The sequence below is a fragment of the Natrix helvetica genome, assembly GCF_964273705.1.
Source record: "Natrix helvetica genome assembly, chromosome: 2".
NCBI classification, from domain to species: Eukaryota; Metazoa; Chordata; class Lepidosauria; order Squamata; family Natricidae; genus Natrix; species Natrix helvetica.
In genome coordinates this window covers 32,822,358-32,841,153 of record NC_138552.1, presented here as the reverse complement: position 1 = coordinate 32,841,153, position 18,796 = coordinate 32,822,358, and positions in this window count along the sequence as shown.

The following is an 18,796-nucleotide window of genomic DNA, read 5'->3' as shown; positions in this document are numbered from 1 at the left end:
GAGTCTCACCAGCTGATCCATCCTGTTGATGATTTTCCTACAATGTGTCAGATTGGCATACGTGACAGCGGTGTTCCAATATTTAATGGGCTGTCATAAAGAAGAGGGAGTCAACTTATTCTCTAAAGCACCTGAGTGCAGGACAAGAAGCAATGGATGAAAACTAATCAAGGAGAGAAGCAATCTAGAACTAGAGAGAAATTTCCTGACAGTTAGAACAATCAATCAGTGGAACGACTTGCCTCCAGAAGTTGTGAATGCTCCAACACTGTAAGTCTTTAAGAAGATGTTGGATAGCCATTTGTCTGAAATCGTATAGGATTTCCTGCCTAAGCAGAGGGTTGGTATAGAAGACCTCCAAAGTTCCTTCCAACTCCATTGTTATTCTGCATTAAAACATAAATATTTATATCATTGGACAATCAGGAAAGAATTTGGGGAGTTTTAGGGGAATTGACTCAATTTACTCACTAAAAAAAACCCTTTTAAAATATTTAATCCACAGAGGACATTAATACTCAGTAAAGGCTCTGACCTCTATATACTCCTGCAATGTTCTTGTTCCCAATGCTTTTGATTTAGTTGCTTTTTCCAAAAGAACATTGATTTTTTTTTTATACAAGGTAACAAGGGATGGCAAAAAAATTGACAAGACACACGATCAGAGAATTGTGTGACTTTACATTAAACCAAGCCTTAAGCTCATCTGGTCCAATTTTATTTATATTGGTCATTAATTTCCCCAGCTCTTCCATCTGAGCCCTATTCAAGTTAAGATATTAATCATTGATTCCACTCTGAGCCAATCTCCCTTACATTGCTGCAAGTGCTATCAATCAGAGGTGGGTTGCTGCCAGTTCGGCCCGGATGGGGCAAACCAATAGTAGCAATGGCAGGAGGCTCTGCCCACCTGCTCGGATGCTTCTGTGAATGCGTAGAAGTGTTGCACATGTGCAAGTGCGCACATCAGCATTCTTGAACAGGGAGTTAAAAAATTAGCAACCCACCACTGTTATCAATGCTATATAAGCAATAGGAGGGAAAGTGTGAAACTTCTGATAACCACTCTTCTCTTCTCTTCTTTTCACTCTCCTAATCAGGAAAATACATGTTTTGTTTTTAACTTGACTTTTGAAGGACCACACCATGACTTGCAAACCACATTTCTGTTTAAATTTCAAAGCCAGCTCAACCAATTCCCATTAAGTTAGTAGGAACAGTTTGTGGTTCTGAGGCACCTCCCATTTGTGGTTCACAACAATCACCCTTCATTGATGCAAAACCACCTTTGTGAGCAATTGAACGGCTTTTCCCTTCTCGTTACTTCTATGTAAACTTGCAGAAACTAATCACAAGTTCTACAGTGTCCTTCAGTTCATCAACGAAGATGAAGCAAGGTGTTAGCTTTGCATAAGTAACTTATTATTACAATACTTATTATTGTAAATGGGTGCTTAGCAGATTCACTAGGTGGATTTCGAACTCCCCGTAGATCTCTGGATATTTTGCAATCAATAGATTTGCAAAATATTTTGCAAAGACAATTGCAAAATTATTTTGCATGAATTATTTTGTCAATGTTGTTTTCTTCTACATTCACTTAGAAATAGTAATTCCAAGTTCCAAGTTATCCATGTATACCCTAATTAAATTTTAGGGAGGAGGGAGGGAGGAAAGAAGGAAGGAAAGAAGGAAGGAAGGAAAGAAGGAAGGAAAGAAGGAAGGAAGGAAGGAAAAAAGGAAGGAAGGAAGGAAATTACTACCAATCTGTACTTTCCAAATTGAATAGATGTACTTGTTCCAAATTGAATAGATGGGGAGACATGATAGCATTGTTCCAATATCTCAGAGGTTGCCACAAAGAAGAGGGAGTCAAACTATTCTCCAAAGCACCTGAGGGTAGAACAAGAAGCAATGGGTGGAAACTAATCAAGGAGAGAAGCAACTTAGAACTGAGGAGAAATTTCCTGACAGTGAGAACAATTAATCAGTGGAACAGCTTGCCTCCAGAAGTTGTGAATGCCCCAACACTGGAAGTCTTTAAGAAGATGTTGGATAGCTATTTGTCTGAAACGGTATAGGGTTTCCTGCCTAGGCAGGGGGTTGGACTAGAAGACCTCCAAGGTCCCTTCCAACTCTACTATTGTATTATTGTACTTGCCATAAAGCTGATAAAGATGATGTACTTGTAATGGAAAACAGGATGTAATTTCTAAAAGTAGAGAATTCTAAATCCAGCCTTAAAAAAAACCCAGGCTTGTAAAGCAATTCCTTGAATAGAGGAATCTGTCTTTTAAATTCTCTCTGGTTTCTTAAAGTATTCCTCCAATTTATAAAAAACTTGGCAAATTTGGGGAAGTTCTTATCAAAAAGCAAACCAAACGAAAATTTTACTTAACTCTATGCACTCCATGCACACACTAGGTTTTTTTCTTTTTCTTTCTTTTTTTGTTTATGTTATAATTTTGCACCAGTGAGGTTAAAACAAATTTTGTTGTATTTAAGTACAATGACAATAAAGATTATACTTATACTTACTTATAACTCTAGGAATAGTGAGCCCTTTATACCATTGGTATTTAGAACGCTATCTGGATTTAAAATGCTTTAATATGCTTCATCCTTCATCCTTCAATCACTCCAGGAGATTTCTCAGGTTTCAACTCAAACTATTTAATGGAAATAGAGATATTAAACTCTGAATATAGTATTGCTTTTCAACTATTAAGTTACAAGAAATATATCAAAATTCTTGCAATTTACATTTCAGATGGGGATAAGCCTGATCCATTTCTGCCTTGAAATACGTGTGTGTATGTTGAGGAAGAAAATTCAACTTCTATGAAACTATTTTATTCTTCTTTTCTTACTCCAAATTTAATGAAAAGGGAAAGTGAAAAATACAAAGGTGGTTCGTTTTTTCTCAGTTCCATTATCCACCATGAATTTTCAGAAAGTTGTTCAGGGAATTCTAAATTACAATTTCAAGTTCACATTTATATACCATCCACTGGAGTCCATTTAAGCTCATGCCTACTGCTTCGGTGACTCCATCCAGCCATCTCATTATCTGTTGTCCCATTGTTCTTTTTCCTTCAATCTTTCCCAGCATTAGATTCTTCTCCAGTGAGTCTTTCCTTCTCATTAGGTGGCCAAAGTATTTGAGTTTCATCTACAGGATCTGGCCTTTTAAAGAGCAGTCAGGGTTGATCTCCTCTAGGACTGACCAGTTTCAGCGCCTTGCAGTCCAAGGGACTCCCAGGAGTCTTCTCCAGCACCATAGTTCAAAGGCCTCAATTCTTTGATGCTCAGCCTTTCTTATAGTCCAACCTTCACATCCATACATTGCAACTGGGAAAACCATAGCCTTGACTATACTCACTTTCGTTGGCCGGGTGATGTCTCTGTTTTTTAGTATGCTGTCTAGATTTGCCATAGCTTCCCTCCCCTGGAGCAAGCGTCTTTTAATTTCTTGGCTGCAGTTCCCATCTGCATTGATCTTGGAGCCCAGGAAAATAAAATCTGACCCTACCTCCATTTCTTCCCCATCTATTTGCCAGGAATTGAGAACGCTGGATGCCATGATCTTAGTTTTCTTAATGTTTCGTTTCAAGCCAACTTTTGCATAATGCAACTGTTCTTTTAAAGATTACCCTGCATGACCAGCTAACCAATAGCCAGACTTTCATGAAAGGGAAGTTCTAGGCCTTTGTAGAAATGATGCTCACAACATTCCACAGAGTTTCAGAGTGAACTAGATAGAGAGCTGAATATTAGGCACAGAAGATAATTTGTGTGATAAGATTTTTATGGTTCTCAGCGTCCAACTGTAATAAAACTTATAGGGTTTGTGTGGGGTAAGAATCACAGGACAATTATTCAAATTACTTGTCATTTCCTTATGACAACATTCTGTAAACATGCAAACAAGAGAGCACATAAAGACACAACTCATCCACTCTAAGGATGGACAGAAACAACCTCAATAAATGTCCCGGAGCTCTTCTTCATGAAGTAACATCTAAAGGTTGGGAAGCATTTCGCAACTCTGGGAATTACTTAAGAGTATTAAAACATGATTGTTTCCCAAGCATTCATTTCACAGACAATTTTGCTCCCTTCTGTCTATTTACAGGGAATGTTTCTTTCAAATGTGCTGTTAAGCCAGAAAGATTACTGTTCTGCTTAACATGTAGATCTACTTCCCGTGATATTTTATAAAAATCTTAAAGTTCTCTCTAATCTTCTTTTACAAGATCATAAAGGAGGCAGATTCACTGAATACTCCCTCAGGTTGGTTGGTTGGAGCGGTGGGTTTCACATTATGTTACCACTGGTACCACCCTTGCATGCACTTCACAGGCACATGCACCCCTTCGGTGCATGCATCTAGCCTTCCGTGCATGTGTCTGGCCTTCCGTGCATGTGCTTTGCTCATGTGTGCACCTTCTGTGTATGGACTTGGTCTCAAAAACATGCCTAAATAGGACAGCATAGAGCTATGGCAAGCGGGTAGGCCCAACTATGATTTCCGCTACTAGTTCGGGCGAACCAGTCCGAACTGGCTGAACACCACCTCTGCTTGGTTGGTTGGATTTTATTTGTTAATTTTATAATCTAGATTTTGTCCAGGCCCAAAACTCAAAATCCATAGTACTCCTTTCTTACATTATTTTATAAATAATAATAATAATAAATTTGAATTTATTAGCCGCTCCCTTTCCACACAGGACTCGGGGCGGCGTACAATAAGACATATAAAAACATAAAACATATGTGCAAACACATAAACATCCAAATACACACATATACAAAGACATACATGCACGGAGGAGGTAACAAATTACATCACATTTGGACAATTAAAAATCACCATTAAAAAACCCCATTAATAATAACACAATTTAAAAATTTAAAAGGACTGTCAGGAGGAATAAGAAAAAATTTACGGTTGAGCCAGGCCAGATAATTGAAAGAGGTGGGTCTTCAGCTGTACACGGAAGGAGCGGAGATCGGAAGTAATCCTGATGTCACGGGGGAGGTCATTCCACAGGGCTGGGCCCATCACAGAGAAGGCTCTGCTCCTGGGTGTCGCCCCCCGACACTGTTTAGTGGACGGCACCCGAAGAAGTCCCTCTCTGTGTGAGCGGATTGGTCGTAGGGATGTATGGGGCAGGATGCGATCCTGCATGTAACTAGGTCCTGTGCCATGAAGCGCTTTAAAGATCGTAATTTTTCCTTCAGTAAACATCTTATGATCTAGACAGGACTGAGATAGTTGGACAAAGTTACCCAGTGACTTTTCGGGGGGGGGCAGTATTTGAATCAATGCCTTCCCAGTTCCTCTCCAGCACCTTAACCATTATACCATGTCAAAAGATAACAGAATAACAGAGTTGGAAGGGACCTTGGTGGTCTTCTGGTTTAAACCCCTGCTCAGTCGGAGGACTCTATAGTATTCTAGACAAATGACTGACCATTTCTTCTTTAAAACCTCCAGTGGTGTAGCACCCACAACTTCTAGAAGTAAATCCTTCCACTGATGGATTGTTCTGTCAGGAAATTTATCCTTCATTCTGCGTTGAATTTCTCTGATGAATTTCCATTTTTACTTCTTGTCCTACCTTCATGTACTTTGGAGAATAAGTTAAACACCCCTCTTCTCTGTTTCAGCCCCTCAAGTACTGGAAGACAGCTAACATGTCACCCCTAATTCTTCTCTTTGTTAGACTAGACATACCCAATTTCAGCATGTTTTAACTTCTAGCCCCCTAATTGTCTTTGTTGCTCTTCTCTGCATTCTTTCCAGAGTTTCAACATCTTTTTTGAATCGTGATGAACAAAACTGGATGCAGTATTCCAAGTGTGTTCTTACCAAAGAAGTACAAAGCAGCACTAACACATCATGTGATCTTGATCCTATCTCTCTGTCAATGCAAGCTAGGACTGTGTCAGCTTTTCTGATAGCTGCAGCAAACTTCTGGCTCATATTTAAGTGGTTGTCTTACTAAATCCTTCTCTCAGTTACAACTATTGAGCTAGATACATTCTATACCTGTGCCTTTGGTTTCTCTTGCCTAAACGTCAATCCTTATTTTTCTCATAATTGAATTGCATTGGATAGGGACAGATGGTAAGATAGAAGGTCTTAAGCTTTGTAATGTTTGAAATACAGCCTCAGCTACCCTTTTCACCCCTTAAATCCCCTCACCCATCCTCAGTCCATTGATTGATAATATTGACTCTGTCCACTCTTTGAGTATGCACCAGAGGTGATGGCAGATGAATATAGCTCAGTGGTGGGTTCCAGCCGGTACGGCCATACCAGTAGTAACCGGGAGCAATGGCTACCATACCAGCACAGTGGCTCGTTTGGCCTATCCGTCTGCCCATGTTCCATACCAGTTTATAACATGACCAGCCAATTATGCATGCGCACACGGTGTGCGGCACCTGCACAACCTCCATCGTGCAGCTGGGTGTCACAGAGGCGGTGGTGAGAACATGCACCCGCAGCGTGCATGCATGATTAGGACGCCCGGCCCCGTGTGCAGCGAACTGGTAACCACAGGGAGTGGAGCCCACCACTGATATAGCTCATGGATCACAAATTATCCACCTCACAATTGAAGCTCTAGAGACGTTGAATTTACTGTTTGCTGTATATTAGTTTTCTGTTGCCTTGGTTGTTTACTTTCACTGTATTTTATGCCTGAAATTCTGGCTTTTTAAAAAAAAGACATATAAATAAAGAAGTGAACAATGGGCATCAGAAGCATTTTGGACAGCAAGAACAAAGTGGGAATAGCCTCTGATGAGAAATCTGAATGTGAAGAAAATCTCATTTTAGAAAATTGTCTGGGTATAATTTGTAAGTAAATCTTTCCAGATTAAAACCGTACTTTGCATTTTATGCCTTGTTCTGCAGCAAATCAGGTCCAGTGAAATTCTTTGAATAATTTACCATGCCCATCTGTGACTTGAGCTTCTACTCCTTTTATTTCAGGCTCTCCTTGGCCAACCATTTTTCAGACCCCACACCTTTGCCCCTCCCCAAGATTTATTTTCCTTTGTTTCACCCTAAAGGTAGCAATCGTTGGGTTAAATAATTAAGCCATCAAAACCTGATATTTTTCATACCAAACCTATTTTCCTTGGGATATGAACAAAGCCTAAAACAAAGTTACGATCATTATTAAATGGAAAAAATGAAACTTGAAAACAAATTTGCTGAGCACAGAGTGTTCCAAAAATGAAGCCAAAGCCCCAATTATAACCTGAATGGAACACATAATTTGCACATATGGGAAGGAACTCATACCCCAAAAAGATCTTACTTTTTTGCCAAGGGTATGTGACATGGCTCTCTTCGTAGGCTATCAGTGAGGAGAGAAATAAAACTACAGACAATAAATGCCCATTGAGTGTTATAAATGTAGATCTTTTGATAAACATCAAAGCTCAACATTTTTAGGTTGGAAAAATGTGCTTTGTGGTACAGCTGTCACCATGTTCTACCGTGGAAATAGGGCAGAAGTAAACTCCATGTCAGGTGTGCCCAATCCCATCATCATTTACAATACAATACAATAGTAGAGTTGGAAGGGACCTTGGAGGTCTTCTAGTCCAACCCCCTGCCTAGGCAGGAAACCCTATACCGTTTCAGACAAATGGCTATCCAACATCTTCTTAAAGACTTCCAGTGTTGGGGCATTCACAACTTCTGGAGGCAAGCTGTTCCACTGATTAATTGTTCTAACTGTCAGGAAATTTCTCCTCAGTTCTAAGTTGCTTCTCTCCTTGATTAGTTTCCACCCATTGCTTCTTGTTCTACCCTCAGGTGCCTTGGAGAATAGTTTGACTCCCTCTTCTTTGTGGCAACCCCTGAGATATTGGAACAATGCTATCATGTCTCCCCTAGTCCTTCTTTCTCTTAAGCTAAACATACCCAGTTCCTGCAATTATGACCAATGGAATTGTAGTCCAAGAACTGGTAAACAACGTTGTCTGAAGGTAGAGGTATATTTCAATAGAGTCTACCCACTTCAGTTTCATATTTCTTTTACAAGTATATTTTGGATTATCTTTTGGGCATCTTGAAATGTGACATACTGTACTTTCATTTAAATTTATTTTCCATAATTCAAACAAAATGACTAAAGACTGAGGAGATTGTCTTTAAGGAAGCTAGAGAAATTTAATCTTCCCAATTGCAAGGTGCTTGGGCATTAACTATCTAGTAACGATAGTTAATTCTGATGACATTTCCAATGCAATGAACAGCAAGAAGGCCATAACATGTTACCATTAATTTAAAATGCATTTTTGAAAAATGTGCAGAAAGAAACATATACTTTCATGCATTTTTATACAGATTAATAAAGAAATGGAAGTGAATCAAATTTTAGATAAAGAGACTAGAGATGATATATGCGGATTCGTGCATGTCTGGAAAGGTGAAAAGGAAGCCTTTAAATTGTTAATTGAAATGCTTAGGTGTGAAATGATTTTTGCTTGGACATTTTACCTCTTCAAAGCTGTAGGATAATGAAACAATTGAAGGACTCAAAGCATGAATTGGAAGATTTTTAGTTCGGTCCCAATCTGGCACTAAAAGTACTGATGTCATTGTAGCACTATCACTTCCAGCTTTCATAGTAAAAAACAAAACTGGTCTGCTTTGTAGGGTTGTGTTCAAGATTAGAAATATTTATTTACCCATATTAACCTCCCTAAACATATATATATGTAAAGCCTACAAACTTGAAATTCGGCACATATGTTCCTCTTGGCTTCTAGGTGCTCACTAAGAAAGGATTTTTTGAAATGACCATCAGATCATCAGTGTTTCTTATACAGTATTATATTAAGTGTCAATGCTAAGGAGTTAGATGTTCTACTCCCCCTCCCCACCTGAAAGGAACTCTGTTCCAACTGCTAGTTGCCTTATATGGGTGTGGCTAGTGCATAACCCATCTGGCCTACAGGCTGGGAGTTTAGACATTCTACTCCCCTCCCCACCTGAAAAGAACTCTGTCCAAACTGCCAGTTGCCTTATATTAACACGCTCTGATGCTAAGGATTTATACATTCTACATTAATTTTCAAACTTTGTGTCATGTATCAAGCCTGATCACATAGTTTTGTAGTGATGAATGAGTATCCAGCTAGTACCTATATAAAGCTACTTACTTTTGTTTATATGCCACACCATTTCTGATATTGTTTGGTTATCTGCTTTGCTTATATTTTCTTAATGTAATTTCTATTATTGAATCCATCAATAATAAAGTATTTTATTTAAAATTCTTATTTTTTTCTCCCAGGAAGCCAAGACTGTATCCATGGTTCTTCCCTCATCATTTTATCTTTACAGCAATCCTGTAAATTATGACAAAATACATGGATATCCACAGGGCTGCTTGTTTTTCACACACACAATGTGCATTAAAGAGTAGGTGGATTACACGATCACAGCTGCATCTTGACTTTTTTTAAAACTATATATTGTAGACAACCCTGAAAAAACAGGTCAGACTGAACAGGTTATACTACATTGCTGTACATCCCCAGTCTCTATTACTAATGACTTGCTGAGCATGATGGATGTTGTAGTCCAATTTACAGAGACAGTGCTATAGTGGGGAAAGGCTAGCATATGCGTTGGACAGTTACCCAGGTATCTAAAACCATATATACTGTATATTAAGGCAGTTAAAAAGAGAATATGTGGGGTCATTACACTATTTCATTAAATCAAAGAAAGTCAACATGTAGTCACTCTCCTGAATTGCCATTAAGTCAATTTATTTACCATGTTATTGGTCAACTATTTTTGGAACAAATTTATTGTTAGAAAAGCAATAAAGAGGCGATACTTTTATTTTTGTTTCCCTGAATTAGTCATGGAAAACTGTTCTTGCTCATTCCATGGCTTCCTTTCCGATTTACTAAATAGTACTATAGTGGTTTTTTAATGTATTTTTTACAACCAGAAAACTAAAATAAGGTCCTACGTCATACTGAATTTCCTTACAATGTTACAGGAGTCAGTGTTACTCACAACCTCTTTAGGGTAATTCCCATAATAAAGAAAGCAAAAACTTTGACTCATTTTAAAGATGCAGCAAAAATTAAAGAATGTTTCTGTTTTGTGAATAAGTATTCCTGCCATTAATAGTGCCCGATGTGTCTTCTGAGACAAAAATTTCACCTTTTTCTTTTATCATGATAATAAATGAAATATGAATGAATGAAACAACATCCTTGTAGTCCACAGATGAAATGCTTGGAATTAGTCACTGCTAGCAGCTGAAGTTGGCTACAGCAGTGAAGAAATTTAATCTGTTAAAATAATTATTATAGTGGCAGAAGCTCTTAATGTTTTTATGATAGTGATCAAAGCTTGCCAAGTGAAGTAAACCCTTTGAACCATTATCTATCTCTCCTCTGTCCCTTTAATACCATGTTTTCCCGAAAGTAAGACATGCCCTGCTAATAAGCCCTCCCCCGAAAATAAGCCCACCCCAACTATTTAAGCGCATGCATAAACACTCCCCTCCATTACCACTGTACCACCTACCTGTACAGCTTGCGGGGCAAAAAGAGGGTCCACCGCAAAAAAGCGGCAGGCAAAGCAAAGTGCTTCCACTCCCCCCACCCTTCCCACCTGCCACAAAAAGAGGGGCAGGCCAACAATGCAATCACCCCTCCCACCTGTTCCTTCTCGCACAAAAAACCACCACCCATCCCACCCCAATGAAGTGGAGCTGTCAATCTCTGGTAGCGCTAGGATGCACGTCTCGCTTCCCCCCATCTGCTACCCCTTGCTAAAGGAACAGCAGGGAAGGGAACCAAACAGGCTGCCTTTACCATTGGGGTGAGGTGGGCGGTCTTGGGCTGCGAGGCATGCCTCTTACCTTTCCAGGTCCATTGCATTCCTCGCCCTTTCATCCAGTGAAGCCCCTTGTAAGAAAAACTCATGAGGTTTTTTTTACAAGGGGATTCACTGGATGAAAGGGCGAGGAATGCAACAGACCTGGAAAGATAAGAGGCGCCTTACTTCTCCCCCCCCTACCTGCCACCCCTCGCTAAAGAAGCAGCACGGAAGGGATGCCTCTTACCTTTCCAGGTCTGTCATATTCCTTGCCATTGTGTCCAGGGAAGCCCCTGGTTAAAAATAACCCATCTTGCGACTTCAAGAAGTTTGATTGAACTCGCAAAAAGGGGTTTTTTTACCAGCAGCTTCCCTGAACATAATGGTGAGGAACACGACGGAACTGAAAAGGTAAAAGGTGCACCTCGCTTGCCACCTGCCCCAGAAAATAATAAGCCCTCCCCCTATAATAAGCCCAAGGCCACATTTCGTGGGGCAAAAGAAAATAAGACCCTGTCTTGTTTTTGGAGAAACACGGTAAGAATGCACTTTAATGATGTTTCTGATGCTTTGATTGAAGAGTCCTATCTTGTTTCTTTGTATCAAACAATAGAAGGCCCCAAAGAGATCTTTGGAGGAGAAATAGAACAGATGAAAAGATGAATCTATGGGTACTTGGAAGTGAATAGATTTCTATTAGAAGACACATACATGGATGTCTGATTAATTGCAGTGACCAAGCAGACTCAATGCTTGCCTTCCACTTATGATGGCCACTCAGATGGCTAGTCTATAGCTTTTAGAATGTTTGGTCAACATGAGCAATGGCTGGATCTCCAGCAGTGGAATCAATTGGTGGTGAGATAAGCATGAGGGCGACAGATTTCTTTATCCTGTATTTTGCTTCATATTTTACCTACGCTACAAATTAGCCAATCATTTATGGTTAATATATTGTGCAGGCTCAGTCTGAGCTCACTAGGTTTGTAGGCCAGTTGAGTAAAACATGATTCAGTTAATGACGGTGATGTGTGTGAAAGCAGCTTAATTCAAATCCACATTGTAAGTATAATACTTTTACACACTTTTTTTTTTCTTTCTAGTGTATGATCTAGTGTTTTTTTTTTCAGATCAACGTTGGTTAGGATAAGAATTGACTGACCAGCTTGTTGTCTGAGCCTAATGTGAGCTGAGGGACAGTTACTGGCCCAAAGTCACCCAGCCAGCTTTCAATCCTAAAGTGAGTCTAGAACAGTGATGGCGAACCTATGGCACGCGTGCCACAGGTGGCACACAGAGCCATTTGTCAGGGCACGCAAGGTGCTGCCCTGTCAGCTGGCCAGCGTGCATGCGTGCGCTGGCCAGCTGATTTCACCCTTTTTAAAGCCATTTTTCGCCCTCCCCAGACTCCAGAGGTTTTATAGGAGCCTGGGGAGGGTGAAAAGAGCCTCCCCCGTCCTGCCCCCGGAGGCCCTCCGGAGGCTTCAGGGACCATCCGGAGGTTTCCCTGAAGCCTTCGGAATGCTTAAAATGACCCTCCGAGAAAACCGGAAGTGACCAAATCTAATGGTAGATTTTCCCTCTTACCAGAGGAAGCCCCCCCCCCCCCCCCGTGGAATACTGTGAAGCCGTTACCATGACAACTCCACTGCACTGTACAGTAGAAGTCATTTTAAGGCACAACAGGCTGTATCTTAACAGAACACACACCCCGAGGGATGTTAGGGGTGTCTAGTATTTTTTCCAGAGAGTAAGCCATCTGTGTACCAAGTTTGGCTGAAATTACTCAAAGCATTCCAGAGTTATGCTGGAACATACACATATACACACAGCCAGATAGATAGATAGATAGACCGACAGATAGATCGACAGACAGACAGACAGACAGACAGACAGACAGACAGACAGACAGACAGACAGACAGACAGACAGACAGACAGACAGATAGATAGATAGATGGCAGCATGGATTAGTATATTTATTGCTAGAGAGATGGAAAAACACTCTGACTTATCCAAAAACATATGCTTGAGTAATCATCTATTTTTAAGCAAGGTAACTGTCTCTAAACTCCACAAAGAACTAACCTTAGCGTGTTTCAATGTTGTTGCCCTCAGCTGTCCTTGAGAACAAATAATTTAAAAACCCCTAGAAGCTAAGATTGTGTCCTTCTGGAGTAGGACCAAGTAAATCTCTAGATAATGTCCTGTTAAACCACATCTTTCATAAGGTTATACAAGCTCTTTGTTACTCCTTATCTGGCAAGTTAAATACACAAATTCTTATTTATTTTAGGTACAGTTTTATCAGGCCAGCATAATCTAAATTCTTTGAAAGGAGCTAAAATTGGTTGTATTTTCTATAAACAAAAAATGTGCTGATTTCTTCAGTGATCTAGGTATAGTTTTATGTTGTCTTATCTGAAATAAAACTGTTTAATTGTTTAGTTTAAGAATTGTGATCAGTGGAAGTAAACAATATACATTTATTTTACTTTTAAAGTAGATTTCTGTCCCATCAAAAAGTAGTTTACCTTATATTAAAATCAGAATATAAATCATCATCATCGCATTCAAGAAGGGAGCAAAAAGAGAAAAGATAAGGAAAACGATAAAACATTAATATAGCTATCTCATAGCAATAAAGCTTTTTTATTCAACATTATATTTCCCTATCAGGAAGATGAAATCTCCATTCCTACCACCAAAAAATGAATTGTATGGGTGCATGGGCTGGGGTTTGTCATCCATTATTGGTAAGAACAAAAGGAATCAGAAATATGTCCCTTGTAAAAATGAAATCCAAATGAGTTAAGTCTTCCCTCATAGTTTTATAGAACATTGCAGGATGTAGTCTTATTTCCTACTTCATATTAAATAACGCTTGTCCAATGCAACAATTATCAGGAAAAAATAGAGCACTGAATGAAATGCACAAAAGCTGTTTCTTCCTAACTGAAATCAGTTTGAAATTGACCAGATTGACTGCATAAATCTTTTTTTTTTAAGACTAACTAGGATGTTTTCTGTTCTGCAATTACTTTAAATTATTCTAATCGCAAATTGAGGCAAAGAATGTGAAGGATTTTTAAACATAATGACTCCGGTTGATGCTGGAAGCAGAAAACTAGTTTTTCAATTTGTCAATATCAGTTGTACGTGTTAATTGCCAGTTTTTTAAATGTCTGGCACAATGTGTCAAAATCAATTCTTGATTTCACTCCCCCAACCGTTCCCTTTTACAAGGATGGAAGTTTATAGGGACTGACTTATTTGTTGAGTTTTGTACTTTGCAATTTTGGGAAAAGGAAAGATTTTTTTTTTTAATTTGGGGTTTATTGAAAATAGTCTGAAATGGACATTATTCAGAAGAAGGTTGAAGATGATTGAATTGGAGAGAAATAATTTATTAAATACATGGAAAGAGAGAAAATAATTTGTAAAAACAAAGAAAGACACATTTCCCCAAGAGTGTTTGTCTAGTTGCACTGATGTTGGTAAGTGTAAAAGATTGGCCGAACCAGGTCATATGTCGAGGATAGAACAGCAAGTCAGAGAAAATCTACATCCAATATGCCTTTTCTTGATATCTATGGTATGGTATACTCCCTAATTATTTCAGTTGGATACTATTTTATTTGTTTGTCTTTGGTTGTAGCTTTAATACAGTGGTGGGTTCCGGATCCCGTTGCAACTGGTACAGTGCAATAGGGCCCAGCGTCCCCCACATGAACATGCGCAGCGCGCGCATGCGTCCTTACCTCTTGTGATGCCTCTGCGACACTCCAGCTGCTCGGCGATGCGTCGCGCAGGCTCCGTACGCACTGTGCACGGAAGCACCAAAGGGCTCAAATACAGGTAAGGAGGATGGGCAGGCGGGCCCTCCAGAGCACCGTACCGGAACGGTACCCAGTGCTCCCACCACTGCTTTGGTATTTGTTTGGGGTTTTTTGTGGCATTCTATTTTGTTATTTCTCACAAGAAAGACAATAAACATAAAGGTCACTTTTTGGTTTGACATGAGCTGAGTTTTCAGTATAGGACAGTGGTGTCAAACTGGTGGTCCACAGGCTGGATACGTCACGTAGAGGCCATGCCCACTCCAGCTCTGTGAAGGGAAAAACATCACAATGCATCATATGATGGAAATGTGATGCTTTGAGTTTGACATCCACGGTATAGGGTCATTCACAAATTATTTATTTAATTTCTATGCTGCCCATCTCACTAAGACACAATATTGAAACCATTGTCCAAAATTTAATTTGCAATATAGATGTTTGCTTTTAATTACAGATAAGTCCTTAAATTCCACAGTTCATTTAGTGAACACTCTAAGTTACGATGGTCCTGAGAAAAGTGAGTTATGACCATTTTACACACCTTACAACCATTGCAGTAGCCCCATGGTCATGTCATAAAAAATTCAGACGCTTGGCAACTGACTCATATTTATGACATTTGCTGTCTCTGGAGTCATGTGATCACCTTTTCTGATTGTCTGACAAGCAAAGTCAACCAACTTAACAACGGCCATGATTCACTTAATGACCGTGTCAAGAAAGATCATAAAATGGGATGAAGCTCACTTAACAACTGTCTCACTTAGTAACAGACATTTTGTGTAGTTATGGGTTGAGGACTATCTGTACGTAAAATTTCAGAAATGAAAAAAATACACATTTCTCTGGAAAATTAACTTTGCCTGAAATGGAACTAGTAAGCTCATCATTCCGTTTGGTCCGTATGGTATCCAGATATGACCAAAACAACATCCTGTTTATTTTCACCTTCAGTGCCAGTTTAGAAATGAGCTACTTTGCATGAAAATGGTTTTGATCAGATACTTATTTCCAGATAGCTTAACACTTGGGTCAATTTTTTTCAGTTCTGCTTATAATTTTCTTCTGGTACCAAGTAAGTGGTATTTTGTAAAATATTGAAGGTACACTTTTTCAAAGTGCAACTAGACATTACGTTCAAGATTTGCCTAATAACCAAGCAAATGTTGAGAAACCAATATACGCTGTGACTATCTGCTATATTTAATTGGAACTTCCTGTACTTTAAATGATGGAGCTAATTTCTTGAATCCAGAAGACTTCCATTCTCTATATTTATGAGACCATTGTCAAGTACAGATTTCCAATAACTCTTTGTTATAGAGCGGGGGTGTCAAACTGGTGGTCCGTGGGCCGAATGCGTCATGCGCAGACCATGCCCACCCTGGTTCTGCACAGGTAAAAAACATTGTGATACATCGTGATACGTCATGTGACGTGATCAAGTTTGACACCCATATTATAGAGGCACCTCAGATCCCAATAAAAATATGTTCAGGTGAGTTGCTCAGAAATGCACATTTAAGTCCCTATCCATAGCATTCCTATAGTACTATACATTTATTAATTCCTTTAAAAATTCTTCTTAGTACATATGCATCACTCAGCTATATATATGTGGCTAGAAGATCTGTTTATTAGTCCTGTCAGCGCCTGTCACATCAGTATTCTCTGTTGCTAAAGCATACAGGTTGCAGTACAAGATGTAATGGTATTTGGGAATGACCTTGAGATAAGGAGAGGAGATGCTGCCAGATAGAATTGATTTTCTAGTTAATCTGCAGAACCATCCTGAACTAACGTTCCACTCCTCCCCTCCCCAAATCTTCAAGCAGATAGCTGTCTTCAAACCTTCCTAGCTTTCAGTTATACATATACCCTCCTGCAAATGAAGGTGAATGCACGTGTCCCAGGATAATGTTGCAGGATCCAATCTGGGTCATTCACCCAGACCATAGGTTTTATCTTCCGAGCTTTCAGGCTCATGAGGGAGCCCAGCCTCAGGGAACTTCGCTGGTGCTTTAAGTTGTTCTGTGTGCGATAGTTACCATATTTTTCGGAGTATAAGACACACCAAGATTTTGAAGAGGCAAATTTTAAAAAAAAGTTTTTGCACTCTGCAGCAGGGACGTGCGGTCAGGGGAGGCAGGGGAGGTAGAGCCTCACCTCTCTTCATGAAGTAATAATATATTAAATATATAATAATAATATATATTTCCTCCCATCCCTTTTACACGGCTCCCGCTAAGTTCCGGTAAGGAGAAGAGCTTTTGGGGAGTGAAGAGGAAGAGGAGGGAGGAGGAGGTGCGCGCGCGGGGTGATGCCAGCTGGGCAACCGGTGGAGGCAGGAGGGTTCTCGGAAGCGCCAATAACCTTCCTGCCTCTGCTGAACTTTGCGCGCTCCTCACGACTGCAATAGATGTCCAGAAGTGGCAGGGGCTGTTGGGCTGGAAGCCCAAACCCCATTAGCCACAAAAGCCGCTTCTGGACGTCTATTGCAGTCGTGAGGAGCGCACGAAGTTCAGCAGAGGCAGGAAGGTTCTCATCGTTCCCCAGTCGCTTTCGAGGACTGCGGAGCACGAGCCGGCGGAGCATGCTCAGGAAGGCGGGGAATGGGATCATGTGTGCTGGAGGCTGAGGCAGCCTCAGCCTCCAGCACACATGGTCCCATTCCCCGGCTTCCTGATGATGTCACCAGCCTCACCAGCCATAAACCTCACCGCATGTCACTGCTCTGCAGACCTCCCAAAAATGGCCCATTTTTTTTGCAGAGATTGGACTGTTTTTTGTAAAAGGGGGGGGGCATGAATAGCCTTTAGGAGGCTTGCAGAGTGCTCCTGCGGGATGGGGGGGCCAAAAATGAGCAGAAACCAGTCCATTTTTTTTGCAAAAATGGGCCCATTTTTGGGGCAAAAAAAGGGCAGGTGTAGCCTTCAGGAGGCTTATAGAATGCTCCTGTGGGCTGGGGGGGGGCAAAATTGAGCAAAAAACAGCCCATTTGTCACTCATTTCCACCCTCCCCAGTCCTCAGGAGCACTCTGGAAGCCTCCTAAAGGCTATGCCCGGACATTTTGGTGAAGGGGGCAGGGTTTCGGGGGGCCAAAAATGCTGCATTCAGTGTATAAGATGCATCCAGATTTTCATCCTCTTTTTTTTTGAGGGAAAAAGGTGTGTCTTATACTCCGAAAAATACGGTATATGATCCCTGTTGTAAAGTGACTTCTCCCTGGCTGCTCTATAGACACTGCTTTGAGATGATCATCAAAATGACCTCATCATTTGAGGCTGTTGTAGCATTGTCACTATTGCCTAGCAACAATATTGAGGACATTGGTGCTTGAAGGAAAAAATGTACAGGAGGAGGTGGTGGATGGGGATGGCAGCAGGGGAGCTATTAAATCAACTCGTGGCCACATCCACAAAGCTTCAGAGATCATATAAGTTATTCTTGAACATAGGTTCTGTATTTCTATCACAATCTATAGTTTATTAATTAACCCAATACATTCCTTTTTATGAACCTGTAATCTCTTAAATCGCCATAGAGAGGGGCAACTGGATGGAGCTGAGCATTTACTGACTGGATGCCCTTCCTGATGCTTACATGGAGTTCACAGCAGATTTTATTTTCTTTGCACACTAGGAGAGAAACATCTGCTGCTACCTAATATTGAATTGTCAGCCAGAAGTCTTCAGCACTAGGCCATCCTGATACTCTTGTTAATTAACCCAATATCGCATTGTAAAAATAAGTATATGTAACCTGGTTTTTAATCTGTGGAATAGAGAAAAGTATATGTACCTTGTTTATATTTATCTATAGTATATCACAGCTACATGTATAACTTATGGTTAGAGTGTAGTACTGTAGGCTACTTCTGTTGATCACCGGCTGCCAGTAATTTGGCAGATCAAATCTCTGGCTCAAGGTTGACTCAGCCATCCATCTTTCCAAAGTCGGTAAAATGAGGACCCAGATTGGTAGGGGCAATAGGCTGAATGTGTAAACTGCTTAGAGAGGTCTGAAAAACACTATGAAGCGATATATAAGTCTAAGTGCTATTGCTATTTCTATTGCT